General features: G+C 49.1%; 1 long non-coding RNA gene across 2 annotated transcripts in view; it reads left to right on the top strand.

Annotated features, from left to right (window-relative positions):
* LOC109268288 (uncharacterized) overlaps positions 1-15,975 on the top strand; it is a 52,425-nt gene extending 36,450 nt beyond the window's left edge. For both annotated transcript variants that reach the window (XR_008418098.1, XR_008418099.1), the window contains one exon: positions 15,777-15,975. This is a non-coding gene — a long non-coding RNA (uncharacterized LOC109268288). The remainder of the gene's footprint in view (positions 1-15,776) is intronic.
* The last annotated feature ends 5,110 nt before the right edge of the window (positions 15,976-21,085 follow it).

Genomic DNA, 21,085 nt, shown 5'->3' with positions numbered 1-21,085 from the left:
TCTCAGCTGTGTTTGGTAGAGTGTTAAAAGCAGAATGCCAGATGACAAAAAGTATTAAGGATCAGTGAGAGATGACCCCTTTCCAACATCCACTGGGCCTGTGCGATCTCTGCCCAGAGGGAACCCCTATGGCCCAGTATGACCTTCCATGTCAACTGTGGAGTCTACAGATGCTGTTTTCTTTCCTCTTTCTCCTCCTTTCTTTCTTCATCCGTCCCTCCGTCCCTCCCTCCCTTCCTCCCTCTCCTCCTTCCTCTGTCTCTTCCTTCCTCTCTTCCTTCCTTCCTTCCTTCCTTCCTTCCTTCCTTCCTTCCTTCCTTCCCTCTCACCTTTCTTCTTTCTTCCTTCCTTCCTTCCTTCCTTCCTTCCTTCCTTCCTTTCTTTCTTTCCTTCTCTTTCATTTGGTTTGATGTACTTTATTGATGGAACATCCCAGGGCATCTGGGATGGAAACTGTCAACATGGGGAGATTCTCAGAGTGCTGGAGGAGGCATGGCGGCAAGGACTTCCCAGCAGCTGAGGACCTCTCTGTTGCTCTCATGCTCTCATGGAGGCTGGTAGTCCAGGGAGCTTTTACTCCTTGGATACCATGTGGACAATATGGTCTACTACCTGGTTGCTATAGCCAAATTCACTTTTGTATCAGGAAATGAGCTTGACAAAGTGCTTGAGGGCAATGCGCCAGCCCCATGGAAGCCATTCTTTTTTTCAAAGGAAATACAGAAATCCTCCTAAAGGCATGTTTGCCTATAACTCAGCATCTTGGCCTGCTTCTGCTTTACCTGCTCCTGGGGGTGGGGAGGGGTGCAGTCATCTCTTTCCTCTAGCCATGGATCTGGAGGCCATTCAGTAGGGATGTGTTAGTTATGTATTACTGTGTAACAAATTACCCCCAGACTTAGTAGTTTAGAACAACAACCATTTATTATCTCTTACAGTTTCCGAGTGCCAGGGGCTGGTTGTGGCTTTGCTGGGTTCCTGCTCAGGGTCTCACATGACGTTGTGGTCAAGCCGGGGCTGCAGTCTCTGAAGGCTGGGATGGGTCCACGAACCCACTCCAAGCTCACTTACGTGGGTGTTGGCAGGAGACTCCAGTCCTCACCACGAGAGTGTCTCACGTCTCCTGTTCCTGACATGACTTCCCCCCTAGCAAGTGATCCAGAAGCAAGACAGTGACAGAGAAAAGGTGGAACCTGCAGTCTATTGTCACCTAATCTTGGAAGTGATGTATCATCCCTTCTGCAATATGCTACTAGTCACAAGACCGACCCTGGTTCGGAGTGTAAGACGTGACTACCAGGACACAGCACTGGGACTTGTAACTCTAATTGCGACATGAACATCTAAATTAGCTCCAGAAAGATCTACATCTGGGCAGAAGGAGTGTTAATATTTGTTCATTCAACGGGCTCTTATTAAACACTTCCTTTGTGCGAGTCACTGTTCTAGGTGCTGAAAATACCACGGTGAACAAGACATTCAGTTTCCGCTTTCAGGGATTTAAATTTTAGTGAGAGAGGCAGAGAATGCACAAATAAAATGAGTGGTTCTAAGTACTATGGAGAAAATAAAATGAGGGCTGTGACAGTGGAGGGGAGGATACATCCGTTTGGCATGTTTACTTCCAGCCTGATCTTTCTTCACAACAGCCCTCGGGGCAGTGTTCCCAGCATCTCCGTTTGCCGCGTGAGGACGCCAAGTCTCACGGGAGGTGATGTGATTTTCCCGGGATCCCAGTTACCGAGAGACAGGGCTGGGGTTTAAACCGCAGTTCTCTGTCTCTTTCCCAAGCCTGCGTACGTCACCTCTGCGTGCTTCTGTCTACCCCAAGAAGAGACCCTGCAAGCTGGGTTTGTACATTAGAACATCCTTTGAAGGTCTCCTATGGAAAGGTTCAAATCCCTGCAAGTCTGTAGGCAGCTTGAGGGCAGGCCTGGCACTTTCTTAGACTCTGCATCCCCCCTAGACATCTGGGTATTCTCAGATGGACTGGTTCTCAGACTCCTGTGTAGTCTTTTCTGGGCTCTGTTGTGTCTGTGCTCACCCCGCCGGCAGTTTGTCTCTGGGAGGGAAGCATCCCCCCGAAGCTTTGCTGGCTGTCTCCACTGGCCGTCGCCCGCCAGAGCCAATGTTGGGGGGCTGTGGTCACATCTCGTGGTCTCATTTTCAACAAGAGCACTTTGAAAGAGAAAAGCATCAGCTGGTTGTCAGCCAAAAAGGGTAGTCCACTAAAGTGCTTTCACATTCGTTATCTTGCCGCCCCTCGAAGCGGACATGTGAAGTAGGCAAAATGGGGCTTATGGTTCAATTTCAAGGATGCAGACACCAAGACTCAGAAGGAGAAAATCACTTTTCCTGAGGCCTCGCAGCGATGACTGGAAGGGTGAAGGCTTTCTGATCCTACCACAGAGATGTCTCTTCCCCTCTCTGTAACTGTCCAGAGATTACGTTCTGCGAAATAAAGCTCCATGTGGTCCAGCTAGAGTCGTGCTTCTCAAACTTCGATGTATAAATTAATTACCTGGGGATCTCACTAAATTGCAAATTCTGACTCTCTGGGTCTGAGATGGTGCCTGAGATTCTGCATTTTTTTTTTTTTAGAGAGAGAGAGAGTGCCAGAGGGGGAGAGGGGCCGAGAAAGAGAGAGAGAGAGAGAGAGAGAGAGAGAGAGAGAGAGAGAGGAGACAGAGAATCCTAAGCAGCCTCCACGCTCAGCATGGAGCCCGACTTGAGCCAAAATCAAGAGTCAGATGGTCAACTGACTAAGCCACCCAGGTGCCCCAGAGATTCTGCATTTCTTTAATATTTTTTTAATGTTTATTTATTTTTGAGAGAGAGAGAGAGAGAGACGGAGCACGAGTGGGGAGGGGAAGAGAGAGAGGGAGACACAATGTGAAGCAGGATCCAGGCTCTGTCAGCACAGAGCTGGACGTGAGGCTCGAACTCACGATGTGTGAGATCATGACCTGAGCCGAAGTCGGATGCTTAACTGACTGAGCCAGCCAGGCACCCTGAGATTCTGCATTTCTTAGCCCACGTGCAGGGGGGTCCCGTGCTGCTGCTCCATGGTCTACGCGTTGAGTAATAAAGGTCACCCTCTGGCCCGTTTTCAGATGTCAGAATTCTAGCCATCCTTTGAAATGCAGGCTGATGACCCCTGCACCTAGGAAACGTCCCTAATGTCTTCTTCGGTTGGGAGTGCAGCCTCCTCTCTCAGTGCCATCCTGTGGGGTTGTTGCTCCCCTAGGAGGGCCCAGGTCCCCTGCTATTTACACTAACCTGACCCGTGATCTCAGACGCTCCTCGCCGGGCATGGCTCACACTGGGTGGGGTTCACAGTGGCTCTGGATTTCTTTACTGTAGGCGACATCAGTGGTGAGAAAATGAGCACTGGGTTGGGCAGCTGAGCTGATGTCTTCATTAGCCATTTCTTTTCTGCTGGGACGTTTCACTAGGCGATAAAATCTTACGGTAATATTGACAAGGCCACGCTTTCGGGCTGTGGGGCTGCTCTAAGTTTAAACTGATAAGACGGCTGATAAACAGACGCTGGGCTGTAAGTCTGCCTCTAATCTTCAAAACTGACGAATTTTGAGTCCATTGCCACTGGTCTGTACTTAGGGGAAAATCTCTTCTCAGAAAGCGGAAGGCCTGAACATACGTAGAGCTTCTTTGCTCTACCAGGCTCTGGTCTGCAGCAGATACAAGCTTCTCCAGGCAGGGACCCGCTGATATTCACGTCTAAATCCCAGTATCTAGAACGTGGAGACCTACTCAGTAAGTTCTCAGGTACTGACCGCACAGGGCCACGGACGTAAGTTACGACTAAAAAAACAAAACAAAACAAAACAGGGAAGAATCATAACACATCCTCAGAGAATCTCAGTTTTTGCATTTCTCTTTTCATAGTTTAGGATTAGGCAATCTTCTAGATGAGGAAGTTGGTTATTCCTTTTTGCTGGACAGATGGGCACACAGATGCTCTGGGAAGTTCATTAACCCCACCCTGACATTTTTGCGGTCCTGGCTTTGTCTTACAGTGGATCTTGGAACATATCCAAAATATACTTAGACATACTTCTCTGGGAGAAAAGCTTTTACACTTCAGAAACACACACACACACACACACACACACACACACACACACACACTCTTAATTTGAGGTTGAATTTTTCTGCCCTAATTAGCTGTGTCTTTGAGCTTCAAGAGCTAGTTTTACTGTGGTTATTAACGAGGCCAATCTCTGATCGCTGGTCTTTTTCAAAAGCATTCCAGCCTGCTAAACAGTGGCCTTTCATGATTTACAAGTTTGGAATCTTTGAGAGTTTTCAACAATTAAGGTGTTAACTTTTCGCACTCGTCCGGTCTCCAAACTTCTCAATCACAAAACCTTGAAAATGGTCTGTGGTGAGGGGAGCTCGGTGCTCCCGCAAGTCCCTTTCTAGACGTGGGAGGGTCTGGTGAGCTCATCTAGTCCGGCAGACATCGCTTCTAGAGAGGAGGTTGGCAAGAAGTCACTGGCACTGCTCGTGAGCACGAAGCCTGTGCTAACTTAGCATGAAGCAAGGGCCAAGGGCAAGTGCTGTCGGGGAGTGACTCCAAAGGCGCGAGAGTACACAGCCCTCCCTTTAACTCAGCGTGTTTTCAAAGTGCTTGGCGACTTGAAAGCTTACATCATCCTCACAACAAGGATGTGTGGTGCACCCACAAATGCTATTATTACTGAATGGGCAAAACGAGGACCAGAGAGGGAGAGTGACTTCTTTAAGGACACACAGTCAACGGCAGAACCGGATCCAAGGGCTTTCTGGTTCCCAGTCCAAAGCTCATCCCAAAAGGCGTGTCAACTCCTTCCGTCTAGAAAAGCACCCCTTCCTTGTGAAATAATTTCAAGTGCTGGCTTAAAACGTCTCGGCCCTGATCAACAAATCACACTCTATGTTCAGAAGACATCCGGAGACCCTGGGCATCCTAAGGTCCCATTTGATCTGATGAATCCTAATGAACAACACCAGTAACAAGTCAAGAGATCAATCACTCAATATTTACAGGCATGTTTCCCTTCACAGAAGGAGCTTACTGCTAGTTTTGAAAAAGAAGCACACAGATGACGTGTTATGGAAATGTGGAAAATACAAATGGGTGACTATATATCAACAGCAAGACCCACAGGCTCTTTTATGAATGTGTGATTTTTATCAAGACAGAAACATACCTAGAATTCCGTTGCCGTGTAGGTTTCTATTTATCTGAAACAAAGCGAGGGAAGATGGCTGTAAACGCATGGGTGAAGGGTTGTTACATTTCAGCCGTTTTCTTACTCTGATCATAGTTCCTGATACCTATCCAGCTCTCGATATACCTCGGATTCGATTGGCTAACAGACTAAAGAGAATTAATTGTTCCTGTGACAGGTGAGGTCTCGATATTTAACTGGAATCTTCCACTTCTCGTCAAATTACCTCCCAAATATCTTCATATCTACCTGCTTCTCCCCACACCCAGCTGGTCTAAGTCTCCACCGTTTCTCGCTCAGGCATCTGAGCGAGACTCCCCAGGGGTCCACCTCCTCCCCCCTTTGCTCAGTCCGTCCGTTCTCTACACAGCAGCCGGAGTGGTCTTTCAAGCCACACCCTCGCTTAGAACCTGAGAGTGGCTTCTCACCACATTCAGAAGAAAATCCAACCCCTGCCAGCATCGACGCCGTCCCGCAGGATCTAGCCTTTGCTCATTTGCCGTCCTCACCTCCTACCTCTTGGCCCCTGGTGAACTGAGGCTCAGTAGTGCTCCCGGAGCATGCCCTTTGCCTCCCACCGGCCCTGCATTGACCTTCGGGGGTCTGTCCCTAGATCGCCACAGGTCTGGAGCCTCCTAATCCTCAGAGCGGCTTCCCTGAGCCCGTCGTCTGAAGTAGCTCTTCGTCTCCTCTCTTATCAGTGTCCTGTCTTTTCCTTCTGCACACTTACTCTCACTTGAAAAGTACCTTCTTCGTCGTCTGTTCCCTCCCACTAGATGTAGGGCCAGAGAAAGTAAGAAAATGGTTTGTTTTATTCACTTCAGTATCACCCGTGCCTAAAACAGAGGCTAATATATAGCAGATGCTCGGTAAATACCGTGATGCACTGGGCCACGTGCAAATGTAGGAGAAAACACGGGGCACATTTGTTGAGCATCTACTATGAGTGACATCTCCTTCACCTTCCTTATCTTTTACGCCCCAGCAATGCGAGGTGCCTGTTGGCTCGCCGGGCCCAGAGGAGTGAGGTGAGTCTCAGGGAAGCTGACTGACACTTGTAAGGCTTTGCAATTATTCCCAGACACATAGGGTGGGACATAGAGGCCAGTGACACTCGGCAGCATGTGGCTCTTCCACCGCAGTGTATGGTTCGTTTACAATGTGGAAGGTAGCCAGGCATCCGGTGCTGCTGCCCCTGTGAACATCAGCTAGCAGTCACTAACAGAATATGCACCGAGGGGGAAATGTTACCATATTATGTGCAGGAGCAAACCAAGGACTCGTAATTCGAACAAACCGTAAGAATAAAAATGTTAAAAATGACAGGCAGCAGCTCCCCTGGCTGGCTCAGTAGGGGTACGCCATCCCCCCTCGGTGATCTGCGGGGATTTGGATAATAATCACAATTATGGATTGGGAGGAAGGAACGCACGCCCCCCTTCCTCTATCACAGTTTTTCTAGCACTATCTGCTCAGCAGACGTCCAGGCCTTGCTGTAGCCACCCTGGTTCTCTCGCTAGACAAGGATCCCGAAGGGGACAAGGGGTCATGCCACACCTTTCAGCCCGTTCCCAGGGCCCGACGGAGGGGAAGCCCGCGGTACGTGTTTGTGGAGTGGCTACGACACCTCGTCTCCAGCGCCTCAGGAAATCAAGAAGGAGCTTGTAGTTCTTGTCGTCCGAATGGGCTGCAATTGGGGTGCCTGGGGGGCTCAGTCGGTGAAGCGTCTGACTCTTGATTTTGGCTCTATTCATGATCGCAGGGTCGTGGGATCGAGCCCCGTGTCAGACTCTGTGCTGAGCATGGAGTCTGCTTGGGATTCTCTCTCTGTGTTTCAAATAAATAAATAAATACATAATTTAAAAAAAAAAAAAAAAGAATAGGCTGGAATTGAATTTGGGATGGAGACCCGGTGTGGGTGACATGACCCCATGAGGATAAACCTTGAATAAACCCCTTCAGTGAGCCCCGTCTTCTCTGTCCAGCCTGAGCCAAAATCAGCTTTCCTGCTGCCAAATGGTGAGTGTTATGTCAAGGATGGCTTCAGATAAAGCTGCAGATTGTTACGTGTCTTTCCCAGCTCATGCTTATGCCATCGGCTTGCAGATGCTACGGTGCAGATTCAGACCTGGTGTCACTGGTTGAATTGTGTCCCCTTCAAAGGAGAGCTTACAGCCTTAGTCCTCGGGCCGTCAGGTACCGCCTTGCTTGTAAATAAGTTCACGCCAGGTATCATTAGTTACGTTAGTTAAATGGACTATGCCGTGTCTGAAATCTAATAGGACTGGCATCCTGGCAAGAAGAGGGGGATTTGGACACAGAGACGCACAGGGAAGGTGGCCATGGGAAGATGGAGGTAGGGATTAGCGTAGATGCAGTCACAAGCCAAGGACCACCTGGGTTTACCCAAAGCTGAAAGAGGCAAGGAAGGAGCCACCCTTGGAGGTTTTGGAGGGAGCACGTCCACCAGCATATGGATTTTGGACTTCCGGCATTTAGCACCATGAGACAACATGGTTCTGTGGTTTTAAACCTCCTGGTTTGTGATACTTTGGCAGCCCTAGGAAACTAGTAAAAATCTAGGAATAAATATCACCATTGGCTGGTTTGACTCTTCTAAGGCAACCCAGACAATCCATACCGAATAAATGAACAAGTCGGAGAAAAGGGGACAAAGAAGGAAAGGGCATTTATCTGTGGATCTCTCCACCCGGGGTGCTCCGAGAAGAGCCCTTTCTGTGCAACATCCCCAGATCTGGAGAACCGTGAAGAACGTGACACAGCTTTCCACGGCTGCTGACCTCACTGTGCCAGCTCACGGAGTCTGTGCCCAGAAGAGCTGAACCATCTTCCGGGAGCACGGCCATATCGCAGACCTCCGTGCGCATTTGTTCATGTTTAACGTCAGTCTCTTCCCACTCGCTTGTCTAGTGGCTCGAGTCCGGTTCCCAACTCCATTGTGCCTCCACGTCATCCAAGTCATTAATTCAAAGCATGCTTTCCATCATCTTCTTATGTGACACTTAGCAGCTTTCAACACTGTTGGCCATATGCTCTCCTGGGGCCCTCTCTTCTCCTGTCTCTCTGAGCTCTCCTTTTCAGCAGTCTCCTCAAACCCTACCCTTAAATGTTGAGTTCCTGGAGACTCTTCTTCCTACTAGGTCAGCTCGTCCATACCCATCTACCCTGTAGACTCCAGCTACCACCCAGGCACTGACGACTTCCCAAATTTCAAGACCCACCTGTCCAGTCACTCATGTAACATCTCTACTGGGGTAACACAAAAGCTCCTCCAATTCAGTATATCCAACAAACAACTCAGAGTGTTTTCCTTAACCTCATCTTCCTTGGGGATTCCTAGCTCAGCGAATGTCCCTATCATCCTATTTTGAAATCCTTAAATATCAGGCTCATCGTGGATCCCATCCTTTCCTTCCTTCTTTCCACCTTTCCCATCCAATCAGTCACCAAGTCCTGGTATTTTGACCTTTTCTTATCTCTGAAATCTTTGACTTCCCTGCCATCACTTTTACGCAAGTTACTTTCCATTTTGTACATAATCTGCCAAAGCAGTGTTTTAAGAGCACAGATCTCTTTAAGGTGCTTCTCTGTCTAAGATCCTTCAATGATGAGCTATTGTGCTTAGATTCCTTACATGTCCTATGAGGCCTCGAATAACCTGGCCCTTGAAACTCATCCAGGTTCTTTCCATGTCTCTGCTCTTCATTCCAATGTCGGCTTCCCTCATGATGCCAAAATGACTGCAGAAGTCTTTTAGGCTTTATATCCACTGACGCCTCTGTCCAGAAGGAGAGTAACAGCTGGCTATAGCTCCCTTAAAAGAGTGCTTATTCTTGCCCCCTCTTTTCCCTGCTCAAGAGACCATGGCAAATCTCCTTTTAGGTCTTTTTGGAATACACTGCTGATTCCTGAACGAATTCCTTGGTTGAAGGAGTGCCATGTATGGATTAGATTGGGTCTAAATTACCAAAATGGATGCCTGGTGAAAGGAGGATGAGGTTAACCTGATTGGGTTGAAATAATGAGGATCTACTCCTAGACCCGGGAGTAAAGGAAATCCCTTTCCTCCCACCCTACCAACACACACAAAACCAACCACCTGCATTCTCCAGTCTTGGAGTGGGTGGCGGGGAGGGGGAGTAGATGGGGTACCAAGGAAGCTCCAGAATGAAATACCACCATATTGACCTCTTTCTCTTTCTTATCTAGGTGAGTCCTACTCACTGTTCAAAGCTGAGCATGAACATCACTTACAGAAAGCCTCTCCAAACCCTTCTCAACACCCGCTACGAACACACTGGACCTCTCTATTCCTCACTAACACAGGTCATCACTCCCCCTTCACATCGCCTGAGGCCACGGCCGTAATTGGTTGTACAGTTACTCTGATGCCTGCGTCCTTCCCTCCCACCGTCGAAGAATGTCGGCTCCAGAGGGCAGGTCCATTGTCTGCTTTCGTCTCAGTGGTATCTCTACCTACTAACACATGTATTACACATCATAGATGTTCATTAAAAATGTGTTGAGGGGCGCCGGGTGGCTCAGTCAGTTGAGTGTCCGACTTCAGCTCAGGTCTTGATCTCCCGCTTCGTGAGTTCAGGCTCCGCACCAGGCTCGCTGCTGACAGCGTGGAGCTGGCTTCGCATCCTCTGCAACTCCCCACTATCTGTCCCTCCCCTGCTCACGCTGTCGCTCTCAAAAATAAAAATAAAATAAAATGTGTTGAAGAAAAATAAAAAGTAAAGAAAAATGTGTTGAAGAAAGCAATCAAAATAACAAATAAATAAAATCTGTACCTTATAGAAAAATACGAAGAAACAGCAAATCCTTCAATCATCATATCCTTGTCTGAAGATTATCAATGCCAACCGTTTTTTTTCAAAATTTCTCCTGGTTCTTTTTTCTATGCATACATATATTTGTATGATTGGGCTTGTACAGCGTACGTAATTTTATATTTTGGGTGTTTAAATTGACATCGTAACACTGACATAGTTTTAGAACCGTTTCCCTATTAATGGACCTATCCAGTCTCTACCATCTAATTTTTACTTATAAGCAGCATTGTGATGAACATCCTTTTGCAAACAACCGTTGTCCTTTATCTCAGACTGGACACATTTTTGGAAGTGGGCTACAGGAAAAAAGGACATGACTACTTTCAGACTTTTTCCGCAAATGCTAACCGTGCTACTGGGGCAAGAACCATATACACCAAAACTATATTTTAGGTCAAGACATGGAACCAGCATCTATTTGCTAAGCGAAGTGAAAATCTGTCCTTCAGGAAAACATACATATTTTAGCCTCTGTTTGGCAGTAATAGTGATATTCTAAAACATCCCTTGTATTTGGGAAGGATCAAATTCCTTATCAGATTATGCAAATCTGGCATTATTTATTTTGGGATGCACTGGCAATCTTGGAAGATGTAGCCATTCTTTATAACAGTGCTAAAAATACAGTTTCGGTCTCTTTTTTAAAAAAAGTATTCCTTATCATCCTTGTCACTTCCAAATCCCTGTATTCCTTCACCTAGCTTTTTTAATTTGCCCTTCTTTCTCTCTCTTGTCTTCCAACTGCTGTGATAAAGCACAATCCTGGGGGCACAGGCATTTGGCTACATTCTGACTGACACAAAGTCTGGGCTAATTTCTAAAAAAGAAAAAAAAAAGGATAAATGCTGATCTTTCCTATAAAACAGGTTGGAACTTGGTGGGATTCTGAATAAGAATCTGGGACTGGATGAGAGTTCTTATTTATAAAATATATATATATTTTTTTTTTAATTTTTTTTTTAACGTTTATTTATTTTTGAGACAGAGAGAGAGCATGAACGGGGGAGGGTCAGAGAGAGGGAGACACGGAATCCGAAATAGGCTCCAGGCTCCGAGCTGTCAGCACAGAGCCCGACGCAGGGCTCGAACTCACGGACCGCGAGATCATGACCTGAGCCGAAGTCGGCCGCTCAACCGACTGAGCCACCCAGGCGCCCCTAAAATATATATTTTTTAATGTTTATTTATTTTTGAGAAAGAGGGAGAGAGAGACAGAGGGTGAGCAGGGGAGGGGCAGAGGGAGAAGGAGACACAGAATCCCAAGCAGGCTCCAGGCTCCGAGCTGTCAGCACAGAGCCCGACGCGGGGCTCAAACTTGCGGACCGCGAGATCATGACCTGAGCCGAAGTCGGACGCTTAACCAACTGAGCCACCCCGGTGCCCCAAGATCTCTTCTTTTCCTTTGTGTTTCCTTTCCATCCCCCGCAAGTGAGCCCACAGTACTGTCATCTTTCTCCTCTGACTCTGATCTCTTCCGAGTGGAGCTGCGTGACTGCGCAGGTGTGTGCAGAATCATTCTCTTTCTCAGAAACACCCCCGTGTTGCCCAAGAGTCACTCCCCCTTTCACTCTTGCAAGAATGTTTAGTGTGCATGCGATTTCCCAGGGCCCCCGCTGGGCACAGAGACGCAAATATGACAGATAAGTGCTGTCCTCAGGGAGCCTGCAATCCAGCGAGAGCAGGACTGAGAGTCCTCACAAATGGGACAGGAAGCTGGCATAGGGCTGCCCACGGCAGAGGAAATCAGGGTGAGAGCCCCGAGGGGGCGGCATCTGAGGGAGGTCTCAGAGGCTGTGGGATTCCTAGACACAGCAGAGCGTTTATGTTCCCTGACGTGCCATCACAGGGCGTCTCTGGGCCCCATTGTTTCAGATGCAAATTCTTAACCCCTCCTTCGGAAGCCCGGGCCCGGGGGCCCCACTGTGGGCAGTTGCAGAGTAGGCCTGAAGGAGCACAGGAGTCTGAGAGCCCTGGGTTCGAAGTTTAGTACTGCCCTCTCCTTGTGGGGTGGCTTGCAACAATTCCCCCGAACTCACAGAGCCTCAGTCTCCTGCCCCGTGAAATGGGCCTCCTAAGTGCTACTGGAGAGCGGGAGGCGCGAATAGGAGCACAGAGCACTGTGCCTGGCACTCGGAGACGGAGGCGGGGAAGCGTTCAACTTCCCGGGCTGCTTCTCCGAGCTGCGAGTCTGCGAACGCTGCCGAAGGGGTGGGTGGCAGCACGTAATCCCGCCCTCTGTGAACCGGTGACCTCCCTGGCCACGGAAGCAGACAGGTCATTTAAAAAATGTAATTTTCGCATTGACATTCTTCGTGCTGAGCCCGGGGGCAGGCATGTCCATTCTGCACGGGGAGAGCTCCGGGGCAGTAACCCAGAAAGAAGAGGCAGCCCTCACTTTGCCATTCTGCGCCCGGGCCTCTGACAAAAGAATTGTGCAAATGAACCTTTAAATCCGTAAATAGTGCCCCCACGATGCCGGGAAGAATGCAGCCGCGACAAAGGGCAATATTCACAGTTTATCTCAGGGTGATGGATCTGAATGGACGCATGAACACGGGTTTGTTAGAGAAAGAGCAGGCCACAGCCCCCCGCCGGGAGCCCAGTGGCCGCAGTCTGCAGTGCAAACAGTCAGTCCAAATCCCGAACAATTAGGGGAAACCAAGCTGCCATTATCTGAACTTCAACTTGTTCTCATGATTGATATGGGAAATGAAAAGTTGTACGCGGCTCGGGGAAGGCTGTGTTCGCCCTCACGGCGCGCGGGGCTCCGAGAAGGTGCACGATGTGTGTCTCGTACCCACGGCGCGAGCGGCCGACGCGCCCCCCGGGTCGGCGCGGGGATGGGGCGGCCCCGCCCGGCAGAGCACCCGCGCGTCGTTCCCATCTCTGGCCCGTCACATACTCTTCTTCGGCCTCGGTTCTCTGGAACCTCCCCCCGCCCCCATAACCTCAGCACATGACCGAATTCTTAAAAAATCGTTTTTGGGGCCGGGCGGGACTTTTCCCTGGAGACGGAGGATGCGTTAGACGTCAGCGCACGACCGCGGTCCAGTCGGCAAGTCTGTCTGCGCCTCAGTCTTGTGAGCTGTAGAATGGGGATCAGACCCACCTCACAGAAAAGTATGTGACTTGACCAGTTTGGCCGCTGGCACCGGGAAGTTCTCCATAAATGTGACGGGTCCGTATTCATTCCTTCAACAGCCTGAGCGTTTGCTGAGGACCAGTCACTCTGCTTGGCGGGGAGGGCGGCCCAAGAATGACTAAGACAACTCTGGCCTTTGTGGGGGATGCTCTGGGGCTTACAAGCAAGCTCTGTACCTAACAGACGGTTCAAGCGTTTCAAGGCCGGGGGGGCTGTGCCTCTTTTCCTCTGAGTCTCCGGTTTCGGGGTGCTCCATGGGGTTTGCGGAGCCGAGGTGAGCCCAGTGTTGCAGGGGAGGGGCACGGCACAGGGAAGATGAAGCATTTGCCCTGGGCCTCGGAGGGTGGAGGGATTTGAGAAGCTGGTGTGCAGAGGACATCATCCCGAGCCGCAGTAAAGCCGCAGCAGAGGCTGGGAATTAGGGCTGCACAGGGCCTGGCGGCTGGAGGGTGGGGTTCCCGGGAGGTGAAGGTAGGAGAGGAGGTTGAAGACAGAGGCAGATCATCCAGGGTCCAAACGCGAAGAGGAGGTTTGCCTTTTAACCTGTAGGCAATAGGGAGGGATAAAATGTTCTGGAGCAAGGGAGTGCCGCCTGACTCAAGCTCTGGGGAAATGTGTTCTGAGGCTAGGCCCGCGATGGGGCAGGATGGCCCGCAGAACGCAGGGTCAACAGGGCTCGGTAGTGCAGTGGATGCGGGGGGGGGTGGGGGTCAAAGGTGACAAAGGTTGTGAGCTTTTGGCTCCTTCTCTTCCAATCCATTAATTAATGAAACTCTTCTGATTCCCTTCCATCAGAGAGGAAAGGCAGGATTCCACACCAGTTGCCAGGAACTTATATAATCAATCGATCAATTAATTGCACCCCCGCACACTTTCCGGGTGGGCAGCAGAAACGTACTGTCTTTAATCCGTTTTCGAAATATGCCCGGGTGAGGGTACTCTTTGCACCTGGGTTTCACGGATCGGGAGACTGAGGCCCAGAGGATTCAGTGAATGCTTTGCTCAAGTCTGGGCTGGGATTTGAACCAGGGTCTTTCTGCTGAGAAAGCCATCCACTTCCCTTTATGCTAAGCCGCCTCTGGTGAGGCTGGCCCCTGAGGCATGCATGCAATTGCACACACACACACACACACACACAAACCCTGCACTCGGGCCACCAGGACAGCGGCTGAAACAGAGACTTCCAAGAACCCTCTTCAAAGCGGCCAGAGGCATTCAGCAAGGCCTGGCATTCAGGCTGGAAGGATTTCTCCATTGTCTCCACCATCAGAGGTAAGTGACATCTTGAACGCCTCAAGAAGATTAAATAGCCCGGCTCCGTCGGAAAGCTTACAAAAAAAAGGGTGAGAGAGAGAGAAGAAAGGACGCAAGTTGGCTATTATAGAGCTGGTCCTTTTTTGTCGCAGAAAGAGCTTTCAAGGAGCACTATTGGAAGAAGCGGGCCCAGAGAAGAAGACAATGCCAGAGAGCCAGAGAGAACTCCTACAGGAACCCGGGGCTGGGCGCCGTGAATGCGGATTACTGCGGCTCCGAGCCGCCAAAGAAAAGGGGAACCCTGGTCAGGATGAAAATGAGGAATTACTTTTTTTCCCTTCCCCTCTGAGCCTCCAGTTCACTGCGCAGCGACAATGCGTGATGGGGGGCACTTGACATGCCCCTCTTCCAGGCCATGTTGGCGCCCCATGTGGGGCCCCCGGGGAACAAGGGCGGCGCAAACCCAAACAAAGCCGATTTTAACCCGATAAACTCACCCCACATTCTCCAATAGAAACGACGGGCGTTTGGGCTGCTGAATGTCTGCGCGCGGTCCAAACACATGGGACAAATAAGGAGCTTGGATTTGCGGATGTTTGAACATATGTAAACTTCTTCATCTTTTTAAGAGAACGGTTTCCTTTTTTTTTCTTTTCCTTTTTCTCTTTTTCTTTCTTTCCTTCTTTCTTTCTTTTTTTTAGTTTTCAATGGGAGGAAACTGGGGATGCTGATGGCCCTTTTTGCAAAACCTCAAAAGAGCCTGTTTCTAGTAGGTGATGAAGCTATAGACTGTGAGGGAGAAAGGGATCTAATTTGCTCAGATCCTGGGAACATGATTTGCTTTTGAAACACACTCTATCCTCACCCACCTCTAAATGGCCCCCCTGTACATTCAAAACGTGCTCTGGAAGATGCGGTGCAGAGAAGCTGTAGAAAACGGCCCGAGCAGGAGATCCGACTTCGGGTTTGTTGTCGTCTTAACTGATGTTTTGTTAAGAATCACTTAGCTTCTTGGAGCTTGGGCTCCTGCCCACATTGCTCTGAGCACTGGGCTGCTTGGATGAGGCAGCCTGGAGCCCACACGGTACAACCCCCTGCATGCCCCAGGGCACAGGACACACGGGGGGCTGCTGTGGCCGAGACCTGTGGGTGATCAGCGCTCCCTCCTGCCTCCTTCTCCAGGGAAAACCAAGTGAGGGGACTGTTGCAAAATTGCTTCCGAAACTCTAAGTGTGTTTTACAAATCTGAGCTATTCTCTTTACCATTTGTCTTCTCTTCGGCAGAAATCAGTTATCCAGACCTATCTGTTAGGTCACGATCAGTTACCGAGCCCAAGTCCTCGCGTGAAACTCAGCCCAGCAAGAATTCAAAATCATTTTCATTCACATAAAGTCACTAACGGTGTTAAAAGTCTCATACTACCTTCAAAAGAAACACGTGGCCGGTGTTGAGAGCGGAAATGTAACAGAAAGCTGAATAATGAGTTTGCTAAGTCTTCCTCCCTCCTGCGGTTCTAGTCCCGTATCAGGTGGTTCTAGTCTGGTTATCTGTCATGAGGTGCCCCGTGAGTCCTGGAATGACATTTGCCTTTTACATGTCGTCCTGACTTGTGTTTTCAAATTCGGGTTTTGCCTTCTGTGTGTGTGTGTGTATGCGTGTGCGTGTGTGTGTGTGTGTGTTAATGATTAGACCTGGCATGTCTATCAGAATTGAAGGTCACAGTGGAAATGGGATTTGGCGTCTGAGATGGAGAAAAATGCTGTTATGACTTAAGAATTCCTCCTTTCTGGAATGCGAATGCACATGCATGAAACGTAGCGCCCCCCTCTGAGAGTCTCCTCGCTGAGACGGTCTGACCTTCACAAATGGAAGAAAGGCCCCTTTTCTCCAAGCTGCTGCTTTATTTGGCCCCAGATGTGCCCTCACATGAACCCAAAATATCTACCGTAAACAGGAAGCTGTGCGACTCGGGGGGAGGGCGGTGAGTTTGGGCACAAGGCGGACCTGGGGCTGACCCCTCCCCCCACCACACGCCTCTCTGGCCACGGACCATCTTTGAGCTGTGGTGAGGACAGAACGGCCTGGTGTCCCTGACAGCTCTGTGAGGAATTTGCGGAGCAGGAAGGGCTGCGGACGGTGGTCAAGCGTGTGGTCTGGCAACGCCACTTACTACGTACAGAGTGTCCTGTGCCTCTGCCGATTCATCTGGAAAATGGGGCTACTATTGGAAGCTTCTTCGCGGACTGTTTCCCACACCATGCCCGCCATGTGGTGAGGCCTCAAATGAATGTTAGCTACTTTTAAAGCTTCTTGGCCAAGGAGCCTGGAAGGAAGAGGGAGAAAGGGTGATATCCAGGAGGCAGATCGGCTGGAAAAGTCTGACCACACTGGTTCCAACCACATCTCTTCCTCTGGGAAACCGGAGGCTGTCGATGAGGAGGGCGAGGGGCCGCGGAGTCTCCGACCCTCTTCCTCTGCTCACCTCCCCCTGCCCCACGTCCATCCTCTGGGATCACAGGTAGAAGCTCTCAGGGCACGAAGATTTTGTGCCCGATCCTGACAGAGATACAGTGGGACTGAGCTGTTGGAGGGTGGGGAGGGGACAAGATCATGACCGTTAAAATTTGAACACGTTGTTCCAGCCTGTTAGTCGTGGAAATGTCTATTATTTTTATTATTTAGCACGCCGTAGAACAATTGTTAGCTTTCCCTACGTGTGGGACTACACGCTGCCTCTCCCCAAATCCCCGCGGCCCGGGCCAGCCAGGGCTCCCCGCTCTCCCTCAAGCTGCCCCTTTGGCGGCCGTTTGCCAGGGCTCCGCTTTACTTCATGTGTCTTTTTTCCAAAAGCTGTTTCGATTAACCCACATTTACAATAGGAAATAATATTAGTCTCGTAACCAGAGGGTATGGAGCCCTCGTTATGTAGAAACAAACCTTGAGCTTCAAATATTTCTGCTGGTGAAACGTCTCACGTAAAACTTTTATTACAGTGGATGTTATGGGGGAGACATTTTAAATAGTAAAAACCAATATGCTGTGTTCCTGGATTATTTTAGTTAACAACAACGAAAATAGTCTAAATGCACTACCTACAAATTGAATAAAACAGAAGCGGTTGACTTGTAAGATTCATATTACATAGCCTACAATTGCAACACATTAAACTAACAACTGTCGCCTACCGTGTTTCTACAGAGCTGTGTCACGTATGATCCCTGGATAAAATAATACTAAAAGACAAAATAAAAATTTTTTTGGCGAGAAAGAGAGGGAAAAAAAAAACATCTTGCTGTTATTCTGGGATCTGCCAGTAAGCTCAGCGGGAGGCAGACCAACGAGGAAAGTGACCCACTTCTGTTTCCAGGTTATGAGACCCAAGAGCTCGTCCAGTGGTGGTCTTGGGGAGTTTCTTATTGCCAGGGAGGCTAGCGTTGGGCAAAGCAAAGACCCTTGGTGGAGAGGACTCTTGGAGAACGTTGTCTGGGCTTTCAAGTTTTTTATTTATTTCAGATGTTTATTTATTTTTGAGAGAGAGAGAGAGAAAACGCAAGTGGGGGAGGGTCAGAGTGGGCGGGGCAGAGAATCCCAAGTGGGCTCTTCTTGGACCCTAGGAAGCCTGATGCGGGGCTCAAACTGCAAGATGATGACCAGAGCCAAAGTCAGACACTTAACCCACTGAGCCACCCATACGCGCCTGTCTGGGCTTTCAAAATAGAGGGAAGCACAGGAAGATCTCATCTCAGGAACTTCTTGTGGGGACACCTTTCCACCGTCTGACCTCTGGCAGCAGGAAAACTGAAGGACCAGAGCCTAAGCCAGCTGCTCCCCTGGCATTTGGGGGCGGGGGGATTGAGTCAAAGGAAGAGACTGAGCTTCTGACTGCAGAGAAGAACTGAGACTGTCTTCTGCTTGTGGAGAGCCTGCTGACCCAGGGTGGGGTTGGCCAGACTGGAGGGCTACGAAAAGTGTCCCACCGTCACCACCTGATGCTTTGCCTTTGTCGGGGATCCAGTTGTTCAGAGGGTCCCTGGTCGACCTCTCAAGCCTCTGTCAAATTCCCCATTTGGAACAGCAAGGACAGAAAGATACTTTTTCAGAACCTTTACATTTAGCTCAATCAATTTTTGTGTGGTGTGTCCATTTCTTTATGTTGTTGAGGGTTTTTTTTTTCGTTTTGCTTTGTTTTGTTTCTGAGCTGGCAGAGTTCTCAGCTTAATATTGTGAGCTCTACTTTTTTTTTTTTTAAGTTTATTTATTTATTCTGAGAGAGAGAACCAGCAAGGAAGAAGCAGAGAGAGAGGGCACAGAGGATCCAAAGCGGGCTCCTTGCAGACAGCAGAGGGCCCGAGGCAGGGCTCGAACTTACGAACCGTGAGCTCATTACCTGGACCAAAGTCAGATGCTTAACCAGCTGAGTCACCCAGCCGCGCCCCCCTCCCCGCCCCCCCATAAACTATTTTTTTTTGTTGGGAAATAAGGCGGCTTTGATATCATGCAGTGATCCTTCTGAATTTGTCCGAGATAATTTTGGCCTGAATTTCACAGGTGAGAACCCCTGCATGTGCATTGCTGATGTTTTCATCTGCACCGGAGAGTCTTCTGTCTATTTTGGGGGTAAATTCTCTGTAAATTGGATATGGGCTAAACATTTCTTTTTGCTCATGTAGTCCAGGAGGGATTCGATTATTTCTGCTGGAGTCTGGCACGCCCCCTTTCCAAAGGGTTTGTTTTCTGGCCGTCGTGAGGCTTTTGGTTTGGAGGGTTTCCGCGTGACCTCTCAGTGCATCGATTACTTGAGCTTCTTCAGGTAACGACGCGTTCATTCCGTTTCTTTTCTGTTAGAGGGTTTGTCAATGAATATTTAACCTCTGCCACATAAATCGGTTTCTTCACAACTCCCCTGATTCATTTAGTAAGGGCTCCCCCTCTACGAGGCGTCTTCGATATGCCTAATTCTAAGTTCTCATGCTGTCTGTTGATTCATCACGGCCAGCAGCCCAGTGGCTCCTCTTCAGCAAATGTCCACGTAGAGGCTGGACCCTGATTCAAGAGAATTCCGGAGATTGGCGTCTTTCTCCAAACCCCGTGTGAGTGTCGCCTACACTACTCTGCACACCGCTGATGGGTTTTGAAAGACGTTTTGGGTGCAGCATTTGCTATTGGATTTGCTTAGTCGAGTCTTCCAAGGACTGAGGCTTACTTGTAATGTCAGCCAGCAGCCCAACTTGCTGTAAGCATTTAGATTTCTCTTCTTCTCATGCTATTCTATAAGGGTCTATTTTAAGACCGAGTGGAGAATGGTCACGTTCCAGCTCATTGTTTGTGGTTTTCACATTTGCTATTTCTGATAGTTTGTTCTTGAGTCTGACTTCTAGAATGGTTGATTTAAGAGCCCCAAGTTTCCATTCAATGTGACTAAAGCTCTCAGCACATTGTTGTCCTTCCTCCAGAAAGACAGAAACTCCAATGGCCAGTTCTCCGTCTCCCCTTGCATTGTAGTACAAAGTTTTAAGCATGCAAAGCTTCCACTATGACGGGGAAAGCTGTCCTCTCCCCCACAGTCCTCGGGGGTCTGGCCCTGGGCTAAGCTCTCCTGGCAGGACCGCCATTGCCTGGCACAGGGTCTCCAGCATCAGCATCACGCAAAGCTCAAGGCCATCAGAGGACCCTTTGTGGCTCCTAAGGCCACTGCTGTATTTGCACAGCCTAGGTTGCCAGGACAGGACCCTGCTGGCCACATCAGGTGTCAAAGTCCAGCGGTGAGCATTCTTCCCAGGACCCTCTCTGTGCCTGGCAACCAGGGCTGACCCCTGTGGAAGGGGAGTGGGGACATGAAAAACAATGTCTCCCAACTCTCCCACCTCTTGACCGATAAGGAAAATGATCAGATCACTTGGACTATAGGCTAGGCTCTGTAGGCGAGAGGGAATGGCCAGAGGCTCTGGCCACCTCAGGTCTTTCCTGGCTGCCCCCCAAACTAAGGACATCAATATGTTTCCAAATCTATAACCATTCGGGGTCACTAGTTGGGAAGTTCCAAGCTGGAAGATTTGTAGACCCCCAGTAGTGACCACTGCTCCTTTTTCTCTCTCTCTTCTGAAAAATTAAGATGACATTCATATGATGTAATGTTTTAATTATTTTAAAGCTTTTTAACTATTTTAAATATCTTAACTAATTTAGTGGAATTTAGCACACTCGCAATGGTGTGCAACTACCACCTCTGTCTAGTTCCAAAATATTTTCATGACTCGAAAAGGAAACCCCATAACCATGAATCTCCTAATTCCCCTCTCCCCGCTAATCCCCGGCAACCAGTGATTTGTGACCTTTCTCTCTGCATCCGTTTTCTACATATTTCATACAAATGAAATCATACAATATGTGACTTTTTGCATTGGCTTCTTTCACTTAACATAATGTTTTTGAGATTCATTCATGTTGTAACCCCTACTAACACTTCATTCCTTTTTATGGCTGAGTATTAGCCCCTTGCATGGATAGATCACAATTTATTTATCTATTCATTCATTGAGAGAACATTTGCACTGTTTCTACCTTTTGGCTGTTGTGACTAATACTGCTATGA

Source organism: Panthera pardus, unplaced genomic scaffold (assembly GCF_024362965.1).
Source record: "Panthera pardus isolate Hobbes unplaced genomic scaffold, ASM2436296v1 HiC_scaffold_26, whole genome shotgun sequence".
NCBI lineage: Eukaryota > Metazoa > Chordata > Mammalia > Carnivora > Felidae > Panthera > Panthera pardus.
This window is presented reverse-complemented; position numbering and strand designations above follow the sequence as displayed.